Below are 22,184 nucleotides of genomic sequence, written 5' to 3'. Positions count from 1 at the left end.
TTCTCCTCCTCATTCGGCCCCCTCCCCTCGCCATTCTGCAATACCCCACACTCTTTCAGCAACCCTCCTGACCTCCCCCCCTCGTCCCTTGTCCTACCCTCCCCCTCCCCCTCCACCTCCTGCACCCAAAGCGTCCTCCCCTACCTCTTCATTAAAAGTGTGGACCTCAAATATCCGGGGCCTTCGCTCAAACCTTTCAGATCTTTCCATACAGGTTGCCACTGACAAACCAGACATTATCTGCCTAACAGAAACTTTCCTCTCCCAAGACGTGTCTGACTCCCAAGTATCTCTCCCTGGTTACTCCATCTTACATTATGACAGACCTGAGCCTCGTCCTGGTGGAGGTGTTGCTCTCTTCATCAAAGACTCTATTCCTCACTCTCCATGCACTGCTCTCACTTACCCACACCCCCAGGAATACCTCTGGCTTCTGCTTCCCCTCCACTCCCACCTCATGTTTATATGTGTACTGTACCGTCCACCGAACAGTGATGACTCCATCTACACCTCACTATCCGAAAACATGGACCATCTTCTATCTTCTCATCCAAACTCTCTCTTCCTCTTATGTGGTGACTTCAATTGTCATCACGCCAGTTGGCTAGGTGTGGGTACCTCTCTCACCTGCCATGGCACCTCAGCAAAAGCTTTCTGCGACTCATTGGGACTGACTCAATCGGTCAACTTCCCGACCCGGATCTCAACCAATGGTACTCCATCTCTTCTGGATCTGATTTTGACAAATTTCCCTGACAATATCTGCTGCTCTTCCTTCGCTCCAATTGGTTCTTCTGACCACGTCCTTGTTAAAGTAGACATCTCTCTGGCTGTTATCAGAGAACCACCTCACCGCCGTCGAGTCTGGCATTTCACTCAAGCCGACTGGCAGGGTCTCCAAGCAGCCATCAAACTTACAGAGTGGTCGCCTATCACTACTTTCTCAAACATCAACTCATCCTGGGAATTCTTTCAAAGAAACTTGCTCTCCCTCATGCACAGATTTATCCCTTCTCGTGTTCAGTTGTCTTACCCTTCCTCCCGGCCTTGGTTTACTGAAGCTTGTGGCGAGGCAGTTGTCCTGAAACAACTTGCCTTTGCCTCATGGAAAGCAAACCCAACTGAGGGCAATCTCAGTTCTTTCCACAAAGCTCGGAACAAGTGTGTATCTACCCTCAGGAGAGCCAGAAAACAACGTCTTTCTCATCTCAAGTCTGAACTCTCAAACCTCTCTCCCTCCTCAAAATCCTGGTGGTGTTTAATCAAATCTGGTTCTGGTGTATGTTCCCCCTCCATCCCCTCCCTTACCTCAAATGGCCGCACTGCTGATTCCACACGTGATAAAGCTGAATGTCTAAACTCGGTGTTTGCAGCTAAATCTTGTGTCCTAAACCCATCACTATCTCTACCCACTTTACCCAGTCACACCCAACTGTCCCTGGACTCTTTATCCTTTTCTCCTGACAAGGTGGAGAGCTTGCTTTCAAACCTCGAGTCAGATTCTGCAACCGGTTCAGACGGCATCAGCCCACGTGTCCTCAAAGCCTGCTCTTCTGCTCTTGCTCACCCTCTCTCTGTTCTATTCACCCTCTCATTTGCCCAAGGTCATCTGCCATCTGCTTGGAAATCTGCTAACATCACTGTGTGGGGGAAAAATTTATATTAATGTATTTTAAATTGTAACAAATGGAGTTTCAGAAATGTAACTTTTATGCTGCAAATTGAATTGGCTGTCATTTCTGGCCAAAAGACTTTTGCCCTAAATGATAAGAAATGTGTTGTTCTGGAGCAGAGTGACCGAGCTGATAAATGAACCTTTGCTTAGAAAATGTACGAAGTGACTTTTTGTCTAAAGTACACGTCTACAGTCTGGGTGAATATCCCCCAACCTCTCTCTCATGGAAGTATAAAATGTTTTGAAAGTCACATTTTCTGAGTACGAGCACGTGAGGAAGTATAGTTTCTCAGTGGCTCGTACTCCTTGGAACTGACCAAGTACCAAGTTAGAATAAAACTCTCTGATGTAATGTAGAAGTGAATTGAATCGGGTTGGTCTAACTGTTAACTAAAGTAAGAATAAATGAAAATAGAACCAAATATTGCAATCAATGGGGATTCTTAAGTTCATTGTACAAGGGTGAGAAGTGTATGGTGTATAATTAGGAAATAAATTGTTTCACAAGGAAGGACTTGTGTGGACATCAGTTTTATCAGTGAGATAGGGTTTTTTGTAGGATTTTATAATCAAATCGGACAAGCGTTAAACTCTGTTTGAAGTCAAATAGGATTCCACAATCGGCCGGTTCGCATCCTTCAGGAGGACAACGATCACAACAAGGTGGGTTTAAAAAATCCACATCAACTGCCCTGCATAAAAAAGGTGCAAAAACAGATCCCTGTAACTACAGACCAATCAGCCTTCTCCCAATCATCATCAAGGTGATGGAATCCATCATCGCTTCAGACATGAAATCCTTCCTCTTCTCCAATGGCTTGATTTCCAATCATCAATTTGGTTTCAGACCAGGTCACTCTACCCTGGATATGCTGCTTCTGCTCTCCCATCAATGGATGGAGGTCCTCAATGCTAGACAGGAAATCCGAGCCGTATCCCTGGACATATCACGTGCTTTTGACACAGTCTGGCACCCTGCCCTACTCACCAAACTCTCTTCCCATGGTATTCAAGGCCATCTCCTCTCATGGCTCGCAGACTTCCTCTCCTGTCGCAGTCAACGTGTGGCCCTAAATGGAGTTCTTTCATCCCCTCTTCCTGTGCAGGCTGGAGTTCCTCAAGGTAGCGTTCTGGGCCCTGTTCTTTTTCTGGTTTTCATCAATGATCTCTCGGACTCTCTGGAAAATCCTCTATTTCTCTTTGCCGACGACTCCACCCTCTGCCGTACCATCTGTCATCCCTCAGACCGGCAAGCAGCAGCTTCTTCGCTCACTGCAGATCTGGATAAAATCACAAACTGGTCCAACACGTGGAACATGTCTTTCAATCCAGACAAATCTCACACTCTCACTATGTCTCTTCGAAAGGACCGTTTACAAAACCCCCCTTCCACTTTCTCAACAATCCTCTGGAAGAAGTCTTTTCTTTCAAGCTTCTGGGTCTCACTATCTGCCATGACCTTTCCTGGGAAAGTCACATTTCCAACCTCGCCTCAAAAGCCAGTCGCCGACTGGGAATCCTCCGTCGTGCAAAGTCCTTCCTCGGCCCTCTTGAGCTCCTGACCACTTACAAAGCTTTTGTCCGTAGCCTGATGGAGTACTGCTCTCCCCTCTGGGCTGGTGCTCCTGCCTCCCACCTTTCTCGGCTTCACGCTGTCGAAACCAGGGCATTTAAGATCATTGGCATCTCCCGCAATGAAGCTGAGTCTTTGGGCCTCTCACTCAATCACCACAGGTTGGTCGGTGGTCTTTCTGTCTTCTACCGACTCCTCTCCAGCCTTGCCCCCCTGCTCTCTCTGCGATTTGTCCCCACCACATTTCCACAGGGTGCTCAAGGTCCGCCAACAACCCCCTTCTGGTAAAACTACCAAAATCACGAATCACTGCTCATCTTCACTCTTTCATTCCTCTTTTTTCCCGCCTTTGGAATAAACTTCCTCACTCTATTCTTTCCCATTCTTCCCTCCAGGCTTTCAAAACAGCTGTACACCACCACCTCTTATCTTCCCCCATCCAAATCCTCGATCTTTTCTACCCCCGATAATCCACCCAAGCCCACTTCCTTCAATTCTCCTGCTTTCCTTCCTGAAAGTCCCTGTATTGTCCATCTTCTCTTCGCCATGTTCCCCGTCCCATCCCCATCCCTCTCCCTTCCACAGTTCACCTAATGTGTCTGTTCCCCAATGTTTTGTCCCTTCCACTCCCGCCCCTCTTGTCTCATGCCTCCTTGCTGTGAGTTGTGTGTTAGCTCTCATACGAGCCTCGACCAAGGTATACAAATAAAAAAAAAAAAAAAAACGTCGTTTCGAATCCGAGTCTCGGCGCCAACTGATGTGGATTTTTTTTTAACCCACCTTGTTGTGATCGTTGTCCTCCTGAGGGCTTCTAACTGGCCGATTGTGGAATCCTATTTGACTTCAGACAGAGTTTAAGGTTTGTCCGATTTGATTATAAAATCCTACAAAAACCCTATCGACACTGATAAAACTGATGTCCACTCAAGTCCTTCCTTGTGAAACAATTTATTTCCTAATTATACACCATACACTTCTCACCCTTGTACAATGAACTTTAGAATCCCCATTTGATTGCAATATTATTTGGTTCTATTTCATTTATTCTTACTTTAGTTAGCAGTTAGACCAACCCGATTCAATTCACTTCTACATTACATCAGAGAGTTTTATTCTAACTTGGTTCTTGGTCAGTTCCAAGGAGTACAAGCCACTGAGAAACTATACTTCCTCACGTGCTCGCACTGAGAACAATGTGCCTTTCAAAACATTTTATACTTTCGTGAGAGAGAGAGGTTGGGGGATATTCACCCAGACTGTAGACGTGTCCTTCAGACAAAAAGCCTTCGTACATTTTCTAAGCAAAGGTTCATTTATCAGCTCGGTCACTCTGCTCCAGAACAACACATTTCTTATCATTTAGGGCAAAAGTCTTTTGGCCAGAAATGACAGCCAATTCAATTTGCAGCATAAAAGTTACATTTCTGAAACTCCATTTGTTACAATTTAAAATACATTAATATAAATTTTTCCCCCACACCCCCCAACCCTAACCATAACCCCCACCCCCCCCCCCCCCCCTACCCCCCCCCCCCCCCCCCCTTACACCTCCTTCATTATTTTCTTGTAATTAAGAATTAAATATTTGTTAGCAAAACAAATATAATTCAATAACATTGAAAACATTGAACAAAATCTTATTTTCCAGTAGTCTGAAGCTTTGTCATTTTGAAACTCCATCACCATATTCTATTCAAAACAAAAAGAGAAAAACCATTAGTGTATATAAAGCTGATTGTATAATGATATAAATAAAACAATAAATAAAAAACAAAAAACATTACCTTCCGAATATTGAGTTTTGTGCCAGGTACAACCAGAGAGGCGTTTAAACTGAAAAAAAAAGAAAATGAGTTAACACTCCCTGGTTCAAAACAAACAAAAATGAACACCAACAGAGAGAGAGACAGAGAGACAGAGACAGAGACAGAGACAGAGACAGAGACAGAGACAGAGACAGAGACAGAGACAGAGACAGAGACAGAGACAGAGACAGAGACAGAGACAGAGACAGAGACAGAGAGAGAGAGAGAGAGACAGTAAGAGAGAGAGAGAGAGAGAGAGAGAGAGAGATATAGATATAGATATAGATATAGATATAGATATAGATATAGATATAGATATAGATATAGATATAGATATAGATATAGATATAGATATAGATATAGATATATATATATATAGATATAGATATAGATATATAGATATAGATATAGATATAGATATAGATATAGATATAGATATATATAGATATAGATATAGATATAGATATATATAGATATAGATATAGATATATATCTATCTATATATATATATATATATATCTATATATATATATATATATCTATATATATATATATCTATATATTCTCACCTTTCTTTTGACTTACCCAACGTCAGGGGAATTGAAAGTTCTTCCAACAACCAAGACAATATTTTATTTAATTATCTTCAAAATGATTGCAGATCCATGAGGATTTCATTCATATTTTGCCATTCTTCATGATATTCGTTGGCTTCCTATTTAATATCAGTTATCACCGATGTTGTTATTGGGGACAACCTGTCATAAAAAAAACAATAATTATTGGTCGTATAGTGATTTACTTCTGTATAAAACAACAAATAATGAATTGTTTTAAGGATTTCAACTCTCCTCTTGTGAAAAAGATCGATCTGCAAGGTTGGATTACACCTCCCAACACTCCATTTCTGAATGAAATATGCTAAAGTTCGCGTTTGGCAATAAATAGGACGAGTTGATTACATCTATCTATAATTCCGGCAATCTATGTGTGTGTGTCTGTCTGTCTGTCTGTCTGCGACCACCGTTTCTCGACGACCGCCGGTCCGACCTGATTGAAACTTACCAGGAATGTTGCCGGGGCCCCGCAGATTTGCCTTTTCGAGGTTTGATGTCAATCGGAAGAGCGCTTCCCAAGTTACGGCCATTTTATTGCTTTTTTTAGTGTTGAAAAGGTGTATATATGGCAGCTGAAGTATCGTTCCACCTTCTCACCTTATCATGCCATTTTTTCTCAGAATAATGATAACAGCATATGAATAATAATAATAATAGCACAATAATTGGCTGTAATAAAAAGAATAACGTTATACAATGACCAATGTCTGTCAACCAATAACGACCTATATATTGTCTGTCAACCAGACAGGACACGGTGCTATGACATCACGAATGACGTCACAACGCTTCGTCTTTTTTTTTTCTATGATGTCACAATTGACTCTGGGACCTGAGTATGTGCTTTTTCAAGGTTTGATATCGTTCTTCATCCGTTTCAGATATTGATGTGCCTTTTCAAGGTTTGATATTAATCAGATGAGCGGTTCCCAAGTTACGGCCATTTTATGCTTTTTGCAGTGTTGAAAAGGTGTAGAAATGGCAGCTGAAGTGTCGTTCCACCTTATCACCTTATCATGCCATTTTTTCTCAGAATAATGATAACAGCATCTATCTATAATTCCAGCAATCTCAGTGTGTGTGTGTGTGTGTGTGTGTGTGTGTGTGTGTGTGTGTGTGTGTGTGTGTGTGTGTGTGTGTGTGTCCGTCTGTTTGTCTGTTTGTTTGTCTGCGACCGCAGTTTCTCGACGACCGCCTGTCCGATCGGATTGAAACTTGCCAGGAATATTGCCAGGGCCACGCAGATGTGCCTTTTCAAGGTTTGATATTAATCGGACGAGCGGGTTCCCAAATTACGGCCATTTATCTGTCGACCAATATGTGCGAGAGAGGGGGACGGGAGCGGGGAGGATGAGAGTGGGGGCGAGAGAGAGGGGCTTGAGAGGAGGGGGGAGAGGAAGGGCAAGACTAGGGGGAGAGAGGGGGGCAAGAGAGGGGGAGAGAGAGGGGGTGGGAGTGGGGACGAGAGAGAGGGGGACGGGAGAGGGGGTGTGAGAGGAGGTGTGAGGGGGTGGGAGTGGGGGCAAGAGAGAGGGACGAGAGAGAAGGGCGACAGAGAGGGGCAAGAGAGGAGGGGGGAGAGAGGAGGGGTGAGACTAGGGGTGAGAGAGGAGGGAGGGATGAGGGGGAGAGAGGGGGGAGAGAGGGGGAGAGAGGAGGGAGAGAGTAGGGGTGAGAGAGGGTGGAGAGAGGGGCAGAGAGGGGGCAAGAGAGGGGGCGAGAGAGGGGAGGGAGAGAGGGGGTGAGAGAGAGGGGCGTCACAATTCAAGAGAGGGGAGAGAGGAGGGGGCGAGAGAGGGGGGTGAGAGTGGGGGTGAGATAGAGGAGCGAGAGAGGAGGGGGGAGAGAGGAGGGGCGAGACTAGGGGGGAGCGAGGGGGGCGAGAGAGAGGGGGGGGCGTCACAATTCTTCTTCATTTGATATGACGTCACAATTGATGCTGGGGACTGAGTATGTTTCCCAGGTGTTTCCCAAGTTATGGCCATTTATGATACGGTTGGTCCAATCTCATTGAAATAATGCCCCAATCCAGTCGTCGTTTATGCATCTACGGGCCCGCCCCTACGCACCCGCCCCTACGCACCCGCCCCTACGCACCCGCCCCTACGCACCCGCCCCTACGCACCCGCCCCTACGCACCCGCCCCTACGCACCCGCACAAGTAATGGAAAATGTGAAACAATGGGTTTTTTTTGGGTGTGTCTCAGAAAGGAAATTACTTCGGGCTTTTGGGGCTTGGTTTTGGGCTTTTGGGATAGCTAACTCAACCAAGCCAACTAATTTTAACACAAAATAAAACAGCTTGCTTCAAATGATTTTGAGAAGATCTTTCATAAAATCAAAAATAATGTTGAATTTGAAAAGACAATGAAAAATATAAGGAATCTATAAAATGATATGGTGCTCAGGAGGTGGTCAGACAAGAGCATTAAGCGCAGTTTATCATTTCATCTCTGCTCAACAAAGATAATAAAACCAAGAACATAGTTCCAAGTTATTCTTTGTGAATATACGCGATGGAAATGAATGTTATAAGAAAATTAAGTTATTCCCTAAAGTAGAAAATGGGCAAATATTTGTTGGTTCGCTCTTTGAGTAAGATGAAAATATGAAAGGACTGTGATTATGTTGGGTAGAAGAAGTGCTTTAATCAGTAAGTCTCAATTTTTCATTTGCTTGTATGGGAGGGAAGGGTCATGGTGGGGAGGAAGTGTCTCCCATTAAGAGCATTTGGGGCTTGGGTCAGATCGTTTTCCGCTTTTTCCCCATTCATTTGAATGGGCGTCCCAGAAGCAACATTTATCATCTACTGATAGATCTGACGAAGGGTATAAATTAACAATCCAACAATTTAAAGTGTGTTGTTGAACACAATTTATAATGTATTGTGTTCAACAACAATTGAACAATATCTAGTGTTGAAAGTCCCCAAGAGCATGGTGAGCTCCCTCTTTAGGAAATGGACAGAATATGGAACTACCCATATTCTTCCGAATGCTGGCTATCTGACCAAATTGAGCAACTGGGCAAGAAGGACCGAGGTCAGGGATGGTGTTCATTAACCAAAAGACCACTCTGACTGAACGATAGAGTTTATTGGCTGAGACGGGAGAACCTGCCTGGAGGACAACAATTTCTGCAGCACTTCACAAATCAAGGCTTTTTTTTGTATACATTGTCCAGGCTCGAATGAGAGCTAACACTCAACACACAGCAAGGGGAGCATGAGACAAGAGGGGCGTGATAGGGAAGGACAAAAGAGTGTGGAACACAGACATTCGGGGACCTTTGGAAGGGAAAGGGATAAGGTGGGAGCACGGGGTATACAACATAGACACCACTGAGAGTTTCAGGATGGAAAGCAGGGAATTTGAAGGAGGTGGGTTTGGGGTGGATTAATGAGGGTAGAAAAGATCATGGTTTTGGATGGGGGAATATAAGAGGTGGTGGTGAACAGCTGTTTTGAAGGCCAGGAGGGAAGAATGGGATTGAAGAGAGTGTGTGAGTTTATTCCAAAGGCAGGAAAAAGAGAAATGAAAGAGTGAAGGTGAGCAGTGATTCGTTATTTTGATAGTTTTACCAGAAGAGGTTGCTGGCGGACATTGATCGCCCTGCAAAAATATGTAGGGGGGTGAGAAAGAGCACAGAAAGAGTGATGGGTGGGGGGTAAGACCGGAGAGGAGAAGGTGGAAGACAGAAAGACCACCGACCTGCCTGCGGTGAGAGAGTGAGAGGCCCATAGACTCAGCCTCACCACGGGAGATACCATTGATCCTAAATGCCTTGGTTTCCACAGTGTGAAGCCGAGAAAGGTGAGAGGCAGGAGCAAGAGCCTTGCAGGGAGAGCAGTAATCCATCAGGCTGCAGACTAAAGCTTTGTATGTGGTCGGGAACTCATTTGGGCCAAGGAAGGACTTTGCACAACAGAGGATTCCCAGTCAACGACTGGCTTTGGAGGCCAGATTGGAAATGTGGCTTTCCCAGGAAAGATCATGGCAGATAGTGAGACTCACAAGGTTTAATGAAAGGACTTCTTCAAGAGGATTGTTGATAAAGTAAATGGGGTGGGGGGTTCCAAACGGTCCTTTTGGAGAGACACAGTGGGAGTGTGAGATTTGTCAGTATACAAAGACATGTTCCACGTGTAGGACCAGTTTGTAATATTACCCAGATCTGCAGAGAGCGAAGAAGCTGCTGCTTGCAGCTCGGAGGAATGAGAGATTGTACGGCAGAGGGTGAAGTCATCAGCACAGTGATAGAGAGGATTTTCCAGATAGTCGGAGAGATCTTTGATGAAAACCAGAAAATGAACAGGGCCCAGAATGCTGCCTTTAGGAACTCCAGCCTCGACAAGAAGAGGGGATGAGAGAACTCCATTCAGGGCCACATATTGGCTGCGACAGGAGAGGAAGTCTGTGAATCATGAGTGGAGATGGCCTTCGATACTGTAGGTAGAGAATTTGGTGAGCAGGGCAGTGTGCCAGACCATATCAAAATCACGTGATATGTTGAGTGATATGGCTCTGATTTCATGTCTGGCATTGAGTAACTCCAACCATTGTTGGGAGAGCAGAAGCAGCATACCTATGGTAGAGTGACCTTGTCTGAAACCATATTGATGATCGGAAATCAAGCCATTGGAGAAGAGGAAGGATTTAATGTCTGAAACGATGATGGATGATGGATGGATGATGGATCAAGAACATTAATGTGCTTGACTGTCCCAGCCATAGCCCGGACTTGAGTCCCATTGAAAATCTGTGGAAAAACTTGAAGATTGCTGTTCAGCAACACTCCTCATTCCATTCAACTTGACAGAGCTTGAGCAAATATCCAAGGAAGAATGGGAGAAACTCCCCAAATCTAGTTGGGCAAAGCTGATCCAGACAACACCGAGAAGACTCGGAGCTGTAATTGTTACCAAAGGTGCTTCTTCAAAGTATTGATTCACGGGGTTGAATACTTATTGAATTCCAGATATTTCAGCTTTTCATTTGAAATTACTTTGTGCAATTTTCAAAAAGCATGTTTTCATATGGTCATTACGGGGTATTTTGTTGTGATCGGTGACAAATGTTTTTAATATAATCCATTTTAATTTCAGTCTGGAACACAACAAAATGTTGACGATAGTCGAGCGTTGTGAATACTTTCTGAAGAGTGTACCAGTAAAAAAAAGTCCGTTAAAATGCCACCAACCCAATTATTTTTCTTATCACTGGTAATATCGTAACTCGTAATATCTTTACACTGACTTAATTATCTCTTTTGTTGGATTATAATTGCATCAAACATATTTATTCTTCTTCGTTTACCAACATTGTTTTTTTTATTTCCTGAGAATAAAAATAACCCACAATTTATTCTCAATTCATCTCATACAACTTACATGTCCAAGGAACTCTGTCTATTACATCAATGATTTTAAAAAGCTCACCAATAGTCCAGTAGAATTACACTATAACCTGAAACAAATTGCAATAGTTTTTTTATTGCTGGATCTTGTTCAGGGGGTCACTCTGAATGTCCCAATATAAAATAGGACAAAATAGGACCACCGGAAGTGTCCTAATTTTCATAAATTCAAAATGGCCACCATTGAGCACTTGGGGGGCTGATATCTCCTAAACGGTGCGTTTTAGACCCCATAAATGTATTATTAACAGATAGGAAAGTGACCCCAATGAATCCAAATATGTCGTCAAAATTTGTATATGACGTCATATATGTGAGAAATGATGTCATTGATATAATTTAAGTTAAATTTATGTTTTCCTCAATGTTTTTGTAGGAAGTACATGTATGACGTTCTTTGGAAATATCCGAGTCTGAAATATGTTCCATGAGCTATGCATTGTACATTAACAAATTCAAATTCAAATGTATGACTCCACAGAGTCTGTCCTATACATGTCCTGGCTTATTCACATGATGAGGTTTTACTTGGTCTGAATCAATATCTGTGGCAACATCCCCCTTATTAGTGCATGATGTCCCTTTGCATCCCGTGCATGATGGTGAACACTCTAAGCCATTTTTCAGAACAGCTGCAACGTAGGGTGTCACAATCACCATTGCATTGGCACCGGATTATTTTGAACAGATATTCTGGTGCAGGAAGCAAGTCCATCTTGCTTGGCTGCATTCGACCATCTGACAAATGCCACCCCCAATCCGTTGGATTCAGTTCTTGTTTCCCCATCCAAACCTGGGCTTGATAGTAAACCCTCTGTGAGTGATATCTTGCTGCGTTGGATGTTGGAGGTAGCGTCTGTACTTGGACACTGCGAGCACTGGTAGCCACCTTTTCCAAGAACTTCCTGGCTCTCAGGTCATCCAGGCTTTCTTCCATCTTTCCACCACATAGAAAGACAAGAGCTCTCTCTCTCTCCTGCTTTATCTACGTCCTCTACCCCCAACCTTTCTTGAGCAAACTTTAGAATTTGCGACTTAAACTCATCATGATTTTTGGGATTTCTTCACTGGTGTTCCTTTCCTTATCACAAATGTTCTGGATGTTGTGTCGCATCCAGCAATGACATGGATCACTGGCAAGAGACTACACAATTCTTTCCCCAACTGCTTCTTGAGGCAAACAATGACCCAGACTCTCCTCTTCACCTCCTTCTCCAACACTTGCGTTCTGACCTGAAGATGAGTCCGTTGCAATCACCACCACAATAGAAACACAACAGTGCAAGAAGATCTGTATCTTCTCCTATTAGTTACGTACAAGCAGACGTTGAACACCTTACAGTCGTTTTCACAATCAAGACATCAGCATCACTATCTGCACTTAGGGTATTGATGCCGTTTTCACCCATCATTTCCATCAGCAAATGTATAAAGCACTGTTTGTTCTCAGCATTTGCTAGAAAGTGTTCCTTTTTTGTAGTTAGTGGCATTTGGGGGGAAAAAGAAACACCTGGACCAACAGCTCCCTTCGTTCTCCTCTGATGGGTAACATCTTTGGTGGAAGGGCCATGGGCGTATCCGTCAAATACTACAATGGCATTTTTGTAGTGCTTTTGGACATGGGTGATGTAGTGATCACAGATTTCCTCGTAGGTGTCATCTTTCTTCCAAGGGATTCTGTAAAGGAGAGATCCACCATCTAGTACGTAGTACTCAGGGATGTGCTGTGGTGCATCTCCTCCAACTGCTGTTGGTGCACAGCTATCAAGTGCGTCGGCAAGTTGTGGCTTATTCGCTTCTCGCATAACTCTGTGGGCATCAAACAAGGATGCAGGATAGCTTGAGAGTTCGTGCTTGAGCAGGCCCTTCACATCTCTGTTTGGTTCACTGTTCGCAACAAGGAGCAGGCGCTGGAACAGCAGTTGTGGATCAACTGGTACAGCAATGGTTTCATTGTCTGCAGAGACCACCTTCTGATCCATTATTTTGGCGGTGTCTGCCTTCTTAAATGAATACTCGAACATATTCTGGCCAGACATCTTCTGTAGAATAGCTGAACCAACTTCTTCTGCTTTATGTGGGTTTGCTGAACTGTGTGTGACGACTCCAGTTGCAATGTTCCTGAGGTTGTCTGACTGGACAAGTGTATTTCGGTCTTGAAGGAATTTTGAGATTGTGTCGGTGTCTTTGCAGTCCCGGGCTTTTCTCGACGTCGACATCTCTTTGTACTGCTCGCTGGTGCAATAATGGGTCCCTGTTAGATTTTGCATGCTCCCATTTACAGATGCACAAGCAGGCATAGCTCACAACCATCGTGTCCTCTGAGTTTCCTCCATGCCATGACCACGGGTCAATCCACCAGTTGACTTCAGAGTACACATTAAGACTTGCTCAATTACAAGGTCAGTAGAGAGACCCGCCCAGAACCTGTCAGTTCTTCGAATGACAAATTTTCCAGAGCGGAACTGATGGTGAACATCCGGGCTAGTCTTCTCCAAGTTGAGCATGTCTGTCAGGTAAACATGGCCGGACTTTGTGTAGTGCGAATGTCCTGTGGTAGCAAGGTGTGGCAACATCTTCCGCAGTGAGGACAAGTGGAGGTCAAAATCGCCTGTTCATTCTGCTTTCAGAAACTGGAGAAGTAGCTCGACCATCGACATGTACTGTAGCCACAGTTGGCCCATCAGGAACTCAGCGATCCTTGACATGTGTTTCTGTAGGACCTGGCTTATTCTCTTCAAGACGTCACGACTGCATGCTTCTTTTGCTTGAATATCATCTGCAAGTAGATCATCGTATAACTGACCTGCCTCTTTGAGATCTGGGTGCACATCATCTCTTTCACCCAATGTTATCATATTTGACTCTTTGTTTTCGTGGGACATGAAATCATATGCTTCACACAGAGTCATTGAATTCAGAACTGCATAAATCAGTGTATGCCCCTGTATAGCCCCAGCATAGGCCTTGCCATTCAGGATGTAGTCTACTGCATTTTCGGCATAAACTAATTCAAGTGCTTCGCAAAGTCCTGAGGCATTCATGAGGTGTCCAATAGATCCAAGATAACTCATCATGAGGTGAAAACCTCCTAACTCGAGGACTACTTTCTTCAGTTCGCTAGATTTGTCCTCATGAAAACGATCGTACACGCTTTCAACCACAATGGTTGATCAAATGTCAGAATAGGAATGGTACTGTGTTTCCTGTTTTCTTCGACAACAAACAGAAATGTAGAGTAGACGCAGGACATGTTGGTGGGGTCTAAGTCTATCATCGGAAGGAAGTGTACTGATGATTTACCTGGATGTTCACCCTTGCATATAGCTTGCATCGTTCCTGACCACCCTGGTCTACTGGGACAAAGGGGCAAGGAAATCTTCCAGAGAAGATTTAGGTTGGAGGTAAGATTGTTGACAATTAAATCAGGCAGTTTCTGGAAAAGTAATGACGACTTTTTCCCAAGAAACCTGTTGTAATAATGCATGGCAATCTTAGCTGCCGCGACCCCATCATCTGGATAGGCTAAGAATCGCGGTACTGGCTTCTGACTTAGTACTTCTGGTGTACAAGCTACCACTATTCCCATACCATGGAATGTACCATGGCCATCTAAGGTGCGGAGGTTGTGGTCTACATTGTCGGCAATGTAGTGGCCAAAGTGACCGGATATTGGGTAGGTCGTATCACTTGACCTGGCTGCAGACTTGGAGAAGCGCAAAACCTCATCATGGGATAAGCATAAGCCATGAGCATAAAGACTGTCTATCAAAAATCTAGAACCATACAAATGGTGCAGTTGGACACCCAGCCCAAATGGGATGGGCGCAAGGATGGTTGGAGGCCTAGTCGCTTGCATGATACAATGGCCTATTGTGGCAACCTTCAGGTCATTTGCACCTGGGAAAAGATCAGACAAGATAAGCTGAAGTGATTCTGGCAAGTATTTCAAGTTAAGATCAATAGACCGAAGTTGAACTGGGTCTGGGTATGTTGACTTGGAAGTATCCTGCGCTTTAATGTCTGATTTGATGAGTTCACCTGCAGTCTTGATAATTCGTCGCTTCTCATGAGCTTTATTGTCCATTTTAGGAGTGTCATAAAATTCCTGGAGGATCTGCGCTTGAGCTTTCCTGAATGTCACAATGTTCAGTCTGCCATTTATGTTCGTGATCACAACCCGCTCTCCAAAATATTCAAATAACTTTACACGCATATACATTGGAGAGTATGGGTCTTCACATATCTTTGACATTTCCTCAACAAGATCAGTGACTGTGGTTTGTTCATAGTCACTTTCCTGTAGGTCAGCGTTGACCTGCAGGAATGCCTCTTGTCGTTGAATGTTTGTCCGCCTCCCGAGCTTAGTCGTGGGAATAATGCTGCTGGTCTCACTATTGTAATGGAGTGGTATTTGATTCCCTGTTCTGAAGTTTACACTAGAAACTATGTGGTAAATGGCATCTGCCGTGTTAAGGTTAATGCAAGATGCCAAAACGTCCCCGAACTTTCTCTGCCCAAGGATCGTTTGAGGGCCTTTGGTCGCATGCATTAAAGATAGACCTCTGGAAGTCCCACGTTCGAACAGGGTAAGAATCATCAGAGTTGGTGTCTGCAGACATCCCACAAAGGAAGCAGTGTTCCAAAAAGTTAAATATGGGTTCAATAGAATGGCGACTTGGCGGCTCTGGCTCCTCCCGAAACTTTCGTTTTAACGAAAACTGTATAGATTTCTTGTTGCAAAAGTCTAGTCTGCATTCATAGTGGAACTTCTGCCCCACCATCACGTTGATGGCAACTCCTCTTGAATTTGCAGCTTCCCTCACACTATGGGCGCCCTTCTCTGTCAACCTTCTCTGTCAAAGTAAACATTTGTCGGCCATCATCAAGCTGTTTCTCGCACATGGCACACTTTGTGTCATCCATGGTGTAGATGTCGCCCTGTGGATGGAAAATTAGTTTTTAGGATATTGTCAAAGCTATGCTAAATTCCACGAAAATCAGTCAATTAGATTACCTAATGCTATGCTCGTACATACGACTAATACCCCACACAAACAATCTGAACCAAACACCATATACACAGTACACTCTACAGCAGTCACTACACAAAGCATGCAAAATTTAATCAGTCATGCCCACAGTGTAAAAATAGCTGCATAAATCTGATGTATTGTACAAATAAACTCATGATCACCTGAACAAAGAGTCACCTGCCCGTTGAGTCCATTTACCTTAGGTGAAATGTGCTAGTGTAGGTTACCCTGATTGGGGGAGGGGGGTTGTTGTGTTCCATGTTGTGTTGCATAGTATATTTGTCAATCCCGATGTATACTATATGATAAGGGAAAATAAACTCTTTTGAATTTGATTTGAATTTGTTTGACACCTATGACATCATATATAAATTTTGCTGACATATTTAGATTCCTTGGGGTCACTTTTCCATCTGCTAATAATACATTTATGGGGTCTAAAACGCACCGTTTAGGAGATATCGGCCCCCCAAGTGCTCAATGGCGGCCATTTTGAATTTATGCAAATTAATGCACTTCCGTTGGTCCTATTTTGTCCTATTTTATATTGGGACATTCAGAGTGAGCCCTTAACAAGATCCAGCAATAAAAAAAAAACTATTGTAATTTGTTTCAGGTTCAGCCATTCTGGGGCTAAATCTACTGGACTGCAATCCACATTCGGGTGTAACCTTTGGTAAAATGAGATTTCCACCTGTAGATTCTAACAATATCACCAACTTGAAAATTTTTGTTTCACTGAGTTAATCTCCTTTGTGTATTGTAATTCTGTTTATATTTCTGATGGTTTCAATGTTGTTGAGGAATGGACTGCATTATTGTAATCATCTACATTAGTTTGAATTAAAGATACCCATTTCTGATGTTTTGTTAATTTTTTGTAGAACCTCTATTTGAAAGTACGATTGAAATTCTCAATAACAACTGCCTTTCCTTCATTAAAAGTGCTATATAATGTAATCCCATTTTCATTCAGGAAATTCATCAATGTTTTGTGCGAGAAATCGGTTCGTTCATCACTCCATAATTTATTTGGCTCACTTTTATTTTTGTTAATTATCTGTTTGAATGTTAATGTAAGAGGAACAACCCTATTATTTTTCTAAGGAGCTACCCAAGCATATCTTGACCATAAATCGACAACGGTTAAAGAGTATTTGCATCCCCTATCATTGTTGAGTTCATTGAAGTCAGCGGACTATATGTAATCAACTGCTTGGGAAAATAAACCTTACTTCTGTTAAACGTTGTGATTATTACCTCTGCCACTGAAGGTGGAAGGAGGTTATGTTTTCACCCCTGTTTGTATATATGTTTGTCTGTCTGTTTGCTTGTTTGTGACGGCGAAAATTTTTTTTTCACCAAGCATGTTGGTCTGTTACATTTGTCTGTTTGTCTGTCTGTCTGTTTGTCACACAATATTTGGCCACAGTTTTCAAGGAATCATTCTGAATTTTTTTTTGCTTGTAGGTGACCGGCCAAAGAGAGCAGTGCATTATTTTGGTGAAGATCTGAATCTGGATCTGGATGCCAGAACTGTTTAAGTGATTCTTCACCATTGACAGATCAAGCCAAAAATGATATATAGTGCAATATCTCAAAAAATTGTCAATAGATTTGTATGAAATTTTGTGGACAGGTTGGCTGTATGAAAAGGACGAATTGTTTCAATTTTGGTGAATATTCTAATCTGGATCCGATAATTTTTTAATTGATTATTCACCATTGAGAGATGGGGCCAAAATCTATCAATATTATATCTCAAAAAGTTTTGGATGAGTTATGACAAAACTAGGTGGGTGAGTTGGATTCTCTGACAAGAACAAGCCTATTCAATTTTGGTTGAGGTATGGATTCAGATCAAACCTATCAGTGGGATACAAAATGTAAGCTGTTCAGCACGGCAGAGGAATGCGCTCAACTAAGTGCTGTGCTGTTTTGCCAATTGTCACTCTGTAATTGATTTTTTTTCATAACTTCGTCAAAAATATTTTGCCAAGTACGTTGGTCTGTATCGGTTGTCTGTTTGTTTGTTTGTCTGTCTGTTTGTTAGTTGTTTGTCTGTTTGTCACACAATTTTTAGCCAGAGTTATCAAGGAATCGTTTTAAAATATTTTTTTTGATATGTAGGTCTCTTTCCAAGGATGCAACCCTAAATTTTGGTGAAGATCTGAATCAAGATCCGGATATGAGAATTTTTAAGTGATTTTTCACCATTGAGAGATGGGGCTAAAAACGATATTGCATGATATCTCAAAAAGTTGGGGATGGATTGAGATGAAACATTACTTACTGGCCATGTTGGGTGTGTGAAAATGACTAAATGATTCGATTTTGGTAAATATCTGAATCCGGATCCAGATTTGATAATTTTTCAAGTGATCTAATGATCCAAAGTGATCAGCATATCAAAAAAAACTAACAATTAATCACACAAATATCATCAGTATAATGCCATGTAGAAGGCAAATATTTTAACGAAGCCTAACTTCTTCTCTTTCTTCATTTCTGCACAAATTAAAACTCTAAAGAAACAAGAAAAAGCAATCACATTGCAAACCCTCACCAGGATTTATTTTGAGTGGTTTACTTTTATAGGTTTGAGGGAAAATCCAATATGGCTGCCAAACCATGTGACCTATGACATCATATATGTGACCGTTTTGTTCCACATAGATAGGAGGTTATATGTGTAAAGTTTCGCCTCGATCTTTTCAGCCATTTCTGAGAAGAAGGTTTTTGAAGGTTTAAAAAAAATACAACACGGCTGCAGAATCACTTGACGGATGATGTCATCTAAAACATTTTGTGGACCATTTTATCCCGAGATGACACTCAAAAATTTTTTATACTGATCGGCCGTAGCGTTATACAGATGCAATTATGATGTCATAAAGAAGACACCTATGAATTAATAAAAACACCACACTATTTCCCCATGAGTAGTACTTGCTATCTGCCATTTGTACACAATGGCTTGGAGAACACTTGTGTGAAGTTTCTTCTCGATTTGTCCAGCTGTTCTGGAGAAGATTTTTACAGGTTTTTGGGTAAATCCAATATGGCTGCCAAACCATGTGACCGATGACATCATATATGTGAACCTTGTGTTCATCAAGGACAGTGGGTCATACTTGCAAAGTTTTGCCTCGATCTGTTCAGCCACATCAGTGAAAAAGATTTTTGTAGGTTTTTTTGTTCAAAAAAACAATGTGGCTGCCAAATCACCTGACCGGTGATGTCATGGATATTTTTTTTCTGTGGACATTTTTTTCCTGAGATGATCCTCAAAATTTTTCATACTGATCGGATGTGGCATTCTACATGTGCACTTATGACATCAAAACGAGGGAACCTATGATATCTTTAAAAAATCAACCTCTTTCCACATAAGGAGAACTTGTGATGTGCCAAGTTTCAATTTTTTCCTTGGTGCAGTTTCAGTGATAGAGTTCCAAAGTTTTTTCCGTTTTTACGGTATGTCTGCCGCACCACATGACCTTTGACAATAATTATCATTAAAACATTCCACATGAGTAGTCGCACCAATGGTGAAAATTTTGTCTCAATCCGACAAGCAGTTGCGGAGAAGAACACAAGAATTCTGTGCGGACAAACAGACAGACAGACAGAGAGACAAACAGACAAAAAACAAACAGACCCAAATGCAATACCCTCTCCGAAGGGTAACAAGGAAGATCTGTAATAGCGGGCTAAATTTCCCTCCCATTGGAATGCCTTTTATTAGTATAAATATTTTCACAACAAAAGATACGAAAGTGTTAAGCGAAACTAAATTTAGAGCATCTTTACATTTTTGTTGATTAAAACAATTAAAACCCATATTTTTTTTCTTCGAAAAGAATGCCCTATCAAACCTGATGCATAAAAATTTTGTATGGAGCAAAAAACTATCAATAACATGAAAGAGTGCATCTTTAACCAGCGATAATTCCAAATTTGTACACAAAGTGTAAAAACCAAAAACATCAACAGATTTAATATTGAGGAATCTCATCCTATCTAATAACTCAAAAGCGGAACTAATACTCCATATCTGCAGAGAACACATTAGCCAAAGAACTCCATCCCCACTGTGAAGCATGGTAGTGGCAGCATCGTGTTCTTTGGATGTTTCTCATGAGCAAGGTCTGGGGCAATTATCAGGATTGAAGGGAGTATGGATGGAGCAAAATACAGAACAACCCTGGAGGAAAACCTGCTGCCCTCTGCAAGAGAGTTGAAATAGGGACAGAAGTTAACCTTTTAGCATGACAACCTCCTGAACCAAACAACCAAAGCTACACTGGAGTGGCTGAGGAACAAAGAGATAAAAGTCCTTGAGTGGCCCAGTCAGAGCCCCGACCGGAATCCAATCGAAAATCTGTGGCATGACTTCAAGATCTCTGTCCATCAACGCTCCCCATGCAAATTGACTGAGTTTGAACAGTTTTGTCCAGAAGAATAGGCAAATATTGCCATTTTGTCAAGGTATGCAAAGTTAGGAGAGACCTATCCCAACAGACTCATAGATGTAATTGCTGTCAAAGGTGCTTCTACCAAGTATTAACTCAGGGGAATGGACACTTATCCAACCAAGATATTCTAGTTTGTATTTTTAATTCATTTTCTGATCTTTAGAGAATTTGTTTTTCACTTGGAAGTTAAAGGGTAAAATGTATAAAGAAAGGTGGAAAAAGTCTGATTTAATACAATTTCATACCAGGCTATGAGGCAACAAAAGGTGAAATATTTGAAAGGGGTTGTAGACTTTCTATCGGCACTGTATAACAAAGGGAGCAGCAGACAAGAGGGGTCTGAGAGAGAAACACAAAACAGTGGGGAACAGAGACATTCGGAGATCTGTGCAAGGGAGAGAGATGAGGTGGAGTAAATGGGGTAAACAAGATGGACACAACTGGGACTTTCAGGAAGTAAAGCAGGGAATTTGAAGGTGGTGGTTTTGGGATGGATTCATGGGGTAGAAAAGATCGTGGTTTTGGATGAGGGATGATAAGATATGGTGTTGAACAGCTGTTTTGAATACCTGGAGGGAAGGGTGGGATTGAAGAGAGTGTGGGAGTTTGTTCCAAAGGTGGGAAAAAAGAGGACTGAAAGAGTGAAGGTGATCAGTGATTCTTGATTTTGGTAGTTTCACCAGAAGGGGGTTGCTGGCAGATCTTGAACTCCCTACAGAAAATTTGGGTGGAGCGGGCGGCCAGATTCCAGACAAAGCAAGGGGGAGGGGGTAGGCCGGAGAGGAAACTCTAGAAGACAAAAAGACCGATTATCCCACGATGAGAGAGCGAGAGACCCAAAGGCTCAGCTTCATCACGGGAGATACCAATGATCCTAAAAGCCTTGGTTTACACTGCGTGAAGCTGAGCAAGGAGTGAGGCCAGTAGCACCAGTCCAAAGGGGAGAGCGGTACTCCAACAGGCTGCAGATAACCCCTTTGTAAGTAGTCAGGAGCTCAGGTGGGCTGGGGATAGACTTTTTCGACTGAGGATACCCAGTCAGCGACTGGCTTTGGAGGCCAGCTTGGAAATGTGGCTTTCTAAGGAAAGATCATGGCAGATTGTGAGACCCAAATCTTGAGTGAAAGGACTTCTTCAAGAGTATTGTTGAGAAAGTATATAAGGGAAGGCGGTCCCAGACAGTACTTTTTTCAGAGATACATCGTGAGAGTGTAAGATTTGTCAGGATTGAAAGGCATGTCGCAAGTATTGCAGCAGTTTGTGATTTTTATCCAGATCTGCAGAGAGTGAAAAGACTCCTGCTTGCTGATCTGAGGGCTGACAGATAATATGGCAGAGGGTGGAGTCAACAGCAAAGAGATCAAGAGGATATTCCAGAGTCGGAGAGATCTTTGATGAAAACCAGAAAAAGCACAGGGACCAGAACACTGTTTTGAGGAACTCCAGCTTGGACAGGAAAAGGGGAGGAAAGAATTCCATTGTTGGAATTGAAATTGGACAAATGAAGTTATTTAAGCAGTTGAAATTGCTGCTAAGTTCAATTCCGGAGCTGAAATTTGTGCAATTTGGTTTAGTTTAAGAGATT

General features: G+C 42.6%; 1 protein-coding gene across 1 annotated transcript in view; it reads left to right on the top strand.

The window, feature by feature from the left end:
- LOC147035756 (extracellular calcium-sensing receptor-like) overlaps positions 1 to 22,184 on the top strand; it is a 113,670-nt gene that overhangs the window by 12,608 nt on the left and 78,878 nt on the right. The window lies entirely within an intron of this gene.

The sequence above is a fragment of the Eptatretus burgeri genome, chromosome 1, assembly GCF_056783735.1.
Source record: "Eptatretus burgeri isolate ZD-2024b chromosome 1, Ebu_testis_v1, whole genome shotgun sequence".
In the NCBI taxonomy this organism is placed as follows: domain Eukaryota; kingdom Metazoa; phylum Chordata; class Myxini; order Myxiniformes; family Myxinidae; genus Eptatretus; species Eptatretus burgeri.
Note: the sequence above shows the minus strand (reverse complement) of the source record. Positions and strands in the feature narration are given on the sequence as shown.